General features: G+C 37.4%; 1 pseudogene; it reads left to right on the top strand.

Moving 5' to 3' along the window:
• The first annotated feature begins 3,340 nt into the window (after positions 1-3,340).
• Positions 3,341-5,103, top strand: LOC122234890 (annotated as a pseudogene).
• Positions 5,104-5,712: the final 609 nt, after the last annotated feature.

Here is a 5,712-nt window from a genome sequence, read left to right as displayed (position 1 = left end):
TGAAAATTGGTGACTCAAACATGTCTATAATGAGAAGGAAAAGCATTTATTCACCATATCCTGAAATAGTTATGGTCCCATTATGTCTAACAAGGCCTCCTGAAGGCAAATTCGTTATAATTTGTATCTTTTCTTATTATTTTTCACAGTGGACAGTGATGACTCTGACTTAAAACCTAATCACCAGTGCCTATTAAATTTGGGTTTATACGTTGCTGAAGGTAGAACTGATTATCATAGCGAATGAAATACTTGTTTGGCCTATTCCCAGAGGGCAAAAAGTCATTCTTCAAGGTGATGCGTCTCATTTGAGGAATACATTAACAATTGAAGGCAGTTAAAAATACATGTGAACTCCCAGTGAGGCAAATCTGAGGTTGACCACATATATTTACTGGCTGACTCTTGCCTCATTCAGGGAGGAAAACTGTGATATGGAAGGCTGATTTCTGCAACACACCATGCTTTACTTTACAACTCTCATACAGTACGTGGATCATGTATGATAAGAAAATATTTAGATTCTTAGCATTTTGCGTAGGTTTGGTATGCTTGGGCATGTCATTCAAGTGGTAGAAACAATGATGAAAAGAGAGAAGTCCCGACAGCATTAGAAGTCAAAAATTTTAATTAAAACAAACCTCTCATTTCAAAAACGTACTGTGACTCAAACGATGTCAAAGCAAATGTATAGTCAGGGATCCAAAAGCTTACCAGAAATTGCACGAGGTCTAAATTATTTAAAGGACAGAAATTATTGGTAACATAGAACAGGTTAGATAATGATTTTCAAAATTAGATTGGCATCCGCAGTCAAACAGATAAGACACGGTATGATTAAAAGCTACCAACGTCAGTTAACATGCTTCTGCATTTTTCAATGTGCTATTTTTTTTGGTACAAAAAATACGAGAATTTAAAAGTGAAATTATAACTCATTGAAAATGAAGAGGTAAAGCAGCCCTAACCATATACTTTTCAGTCTTTATCACTCCTAAAATACAACAAGTCTAAAGAGATCTAAGGGTCTTCAACACATATATTGCTTTATATGGCAACAAACCACACAGAAATACCAGCAGAGAACTAATTTACCAGTAAGTAAATTTATGAAAAGCTAAAATTTGTATTAAAAAATGTAAAGCTATACATTTATTTGTAGAGTTTTGAGCCTCCCCTTGCCAACACAAAAATCTTTTATGTACAGCAATGTATTAGAATGCTTTCTCATGAATTAGCTCAATTAGTTCCCACAAGGACTCTGGGGTGTGGACAGACATGTCCCATTGGTGTGCAAACTGAATATCAGAGAGGATATGCAACTCACCCAACATCCGGAGTCCGGGAAGTGGCCGGGCTGGGACTCAAGATCTAATCTTTGGACTTCTGGTTCAGTGCTCATTCTTCTAAACCACACTGCTTCTTTTTTCGTCAAGTAAAGAGACTGCGAACATATTTCACTCTGTGTGATGTATAGGTTTATTGGGAGAGTGACACAACAGAGCAGTGAAGTGCAAACCATAGAAATGAAGTCATGCATAAAGCTGTATAAGAAATATGTATATTGAAGTCCCATTTCATGAAGGTACTAGGGCCATGTGGTTTTCTATGTTATTTATGAGCATATTGCTATTCCTGTATTGTTATTATTATTGTTATTACCATTATTATTATTAGCCTTATCTGATATGCCATATTGTTTTAAATAAATTGTGCCTCAGGCAGTATGTATGGAACACAAATGGTGCACTTTGATTAAAAAAATGAGAAAAGAACGTTACCCAGGTCCAAGTGCTAATCTCCTCCCTTGCCACAACCTGAGGGCATTCCAAGTTCATCATGGCCGGAATGCATTTCTGTCTCTAAGGAGGGCATCCTTTGCAGCTGTGCTGTAAAAGCTCAGACCAGAAATGGCAGTGATTGAGGATATGAAGAAGTGAGGGAGATAGAGGAAACAACCAAAGGAGCCCCCATTGCCCTAAATGAAACCTCCTGGTTTGACATTCTGTTTGGATTGATTTTGAAAAGCCTGACATTTCCTAATTCATTTCCATGTCATTAAAAAGGAATATAAAAATTTTTAAATGAAAGGAAAACTAGAAAGGATATGTAAAATACCTTCAAAAATATGATAGTATTGGCCATTTCTACTTTTCAGTGTGCATTCAAATCTGATTCTTACAATATTTCAGTTTCCTTTTAATAACCAGATGCTTGATGTCTGACCACTTTGCCTCTGTTAATTTATAAGATTAAAGTATTTTATTTAATCATTAATTTTTAGTTTAAAATGCTATTAGGAGATTGAGCATACCATTTTATTTCCTAAATTAGCTTAAAATGCAATATCATATTAACAACATGACTCTTATTTTTAAAAATAAAATCAGAAGTACTCAAGAAGGATTATGTATGAAACAAGGCAGCCAAAGATAATCTTTAAAGATAAAGAAAGTCAGGGGCACCTGGGTGGCTCAGTCAGTTAAGCGTCCGACTTCCACTCAGGCCATGATCTTATGGTCCGTGAGTTTGATCCCCGCATCGGGCTCTGTGCTGACAGCTCTAAGCCTGGGATCTGTTTTAGATTCTGTCTCCCTCTCGCTGCCCCTCCCCCACTCATGCTTTTTCTCTCTCTCTCTCTCTCTCTCTCTCTCTCAAAAATAAATAAACATATAAAAAAAAAGATAAAGAAAGGCAGTTTAGCACATTTGTAAAGAAAATGGCTTCTGGAGTCAAATGCCTAGATTCCAATCCTCGCATCAGACGACCCTCCCTTTGTGTCAGTTTTCTGATCTGTAAAATAGAGGAAAGTACAAAATCCTATGTCATAGTGTTGTTGTGAATACTTAAGACAGTGCCTGGAAAATTTCAAATACTTGATAGGTGTTAACTGTTTTTTCAAAACAGACAGAGGCACACCTCATTTTATTGCGCTTCTCTTCGTTGTACTTCCCAGGTACTGTGGTTTTTACAAATTGAAGGTTTGTGACAAGCCTGTATCTCACAAGTCGATTGGTGCCATTTTTCCAACAGTGTCTGCTCACTTTCGTGTCTCTGTGTCACATTTTGGTAATTCTCACAATCTTCCAAAATTTTTCACTATAATTATTTTTTTTGGTGGTGATCTGCGATCAGTGATCTTGGATGTTGCTATTCTAATTGTTTCGGGGGCACGATGTACTGCGCCCATGTAAGATGAGGAACTTAACTGATAAATGTTGTGTGTGCTCTGACTGCTCCATCAACCAGCCATCTCCCATCTCTGTCCCTCCCTTCGGCCTGTGCCTGTCTATTCCCTGAGACATGACGTATTGAAACTAGGCCAGTTAACACTCCCATGATGGCCTCTAAGAGTTCAAGCGAAAGAAAGAGTTGTATGTCTTTCACCTTAAATCAAAAGCTAGAAATGGCTACGCTTAACGAGGAAGGCATGTCAAAAGTTGAGATGGGCCCAAAGGTAGCCAAGTTGTGAATGCAAAGGAAATGTTCTTGAAGGAAATTGAGTGTGTTACTCTGTTGAACACACAAATGAGAAGAAAGAGAAACAGCCTCATTGCTGATATGGAGAAAGTTTGAATGGTCTGGATAGAAAGTCAAACCAGCCACAACCTTCCCTGAAGCCAAATCCAGAAGAAGGCCCTCACTCTCTTCAATTATATGAAGGCTAAGAGAAGTGAAGAAGCTGCAGAAGAAAAGTTTGAAGCTAGGAGAGGCTGATTCATGAGGTTTAAGGAAAGCAGCCATTTCCATAACATCAAAGTGCCAGGTGAAGCAGCAAGTGCTGATGTAGAGGCTGCAGCAAGTTATCCAGAAGATCCAGCTAAGCTAATGAATGAAAGTGACTACCCTAAACAATAGACTTGCAGTGGAGCTGGAACAGCCTTCTTTTGGAAGAAGATGCCATCTAGGACTGTCACAGCTAGTGAGGAGCAGTCAGCACCCGGCTTCAAAGCTTCAACGGACAGGCTGATTCTCTTGTCAGGGGTTAAAGCAGCTAGCTACTTTCAGCTGAAACCAGTGCTCGCACACCATTTCAAAAACCCTAGGGCCCTTCAGAATTATGCTAAGTCTACTCTGCCTGTGCTCCAAAAAATAGAACGACAAGGACTGTAGGTTAGTGCATCTGTTTACAACATGGTTTATTGAATATTTTAAGACCACCTTTGAGATCTACTGCTCATAAAAAAGATTTCTTTCAAAATATGACTGTTCATTGACAATGCACCTGGTTACCCAAGAGCTCTGAAGGGGACGTACAACAAGGTTAATGCTATTTTCATGCCTGCTAATACAACATCTATTCTGCAACCCATGGACCAAAGAGTAAGTCTGGCTTTCAAGACTTATTATTTGAGAAATACATTTTGTAAGGCTATAGCTTCTATATATCTATATCTATCTATCTATCTATCTCTGTATAGATACATGTATATAGATATATGTATCTATACAGAGATAGATAGATAGATAGATAGATAGATTTCCTCTGATGGATCTGGGCAAGGTGAACTGAAAATCTTCCAGAAAGGATTCACCATTCTAGATGACATTAAAAGCATCTGTGCTTCAAGGGAAGTGGCCAAAATATCAACATTAACAGGAGTGTGGAAGAAGTTGATTCTAGCCCTCATGGATGACTTTGATGGGTTTGAGACTTCATTGGAGGAAGTCACTGTAGATGTGGTGGAAACAGCAAAAACTTAGAAGTGGAGCCTGAAAATGTGACTGAATTATGGCAATCTTATGATAAAACTTGAACAGATGAGGAGTTGCTTCTTATAGATGAGCAGAGAAAGTGGTTTCTTGAGATGGAAGATGCTATGAGGATACTGTGATGATTGTTGAAATGCCAATGAAAGATTTAGAACATTACATAGACTCAGTTGATGAAGCAGTAACAGGGTTGACGACATTTGACTTCAATTTTGAAAAAAATAAATCGTACATGCAAAGAAGAGTCAATTGATGCAGCAAACTTGACTGTTGTCCTATTTTCAGAAATTGTCACAGCCACCCCAAACTTCAGCAACCACGGCCCTAATCAGTCAGTGACCATCAACAGTGAGGCAAGACCCTCCACCAGCAAAGTTTATAATGCACTGAAACCTCAGATGATGGGTAGCATTTTGGCCATAAAGTATTTTTAGTTTTATATATATATATATATATATATATATATATATATATATATATATTAGATCTATTAGATCTAATGAGATCTTTATATATATTAGATCTAATGAGATCTATACATATATATGTATATATATGTATGTATGTATACATCTCATTAGATCTAATGCTATTTTACACTTAATAGACTATGGTATACTGCAAACATAACTTTTATATGCACTGGGAAGCCAAAAATTTATTTGATTCACTTTATTGTAATATTTGCTTTATTGTGTGGTGTGGAAGGAGACCTGCAATATCTATGAGGTACGCCTGCACATTTAAATGGTATTATAATACAATTGAGCCCAAGGAAGTCTTGTCCCAAAAAAGGCTAGGAGTTTCAAAGATTCCAGAAAGAAGTGCTGTTCAAGCAGTTTATAGTGAAAGAAGTAGGAAATTGGTTATAGCTTTGAAGTCAGGCAAACATACTGTGAAGCCTTGCCTCTTATTAGACATGTAACTTTGAGTTTATGTATTCTTAAGCCTGCTGCTTCATCTGTAAAATGAATACTACTATATAGGGCTTTTCTTTTA

Source organism: Panthera tigris, chromosome F2, assembly GCF_018350195.1.
Source record: "Panthera tigris isolate Pti1 chromosome F2, P.tigris_Pti1_mat1.1, whole genome shotgun sequence".
Lineage (NCBI taxonomy): Eukaryota > Metazoa > Chordata > Mammalia > Carnivora > Felidae > Panthera > Panthera tigris.
The sequence above is the reverse complement of the archived record's forward strand: the minus strand, read 5'-3'. Positions and strand labels throughout refer to the sequence as shown.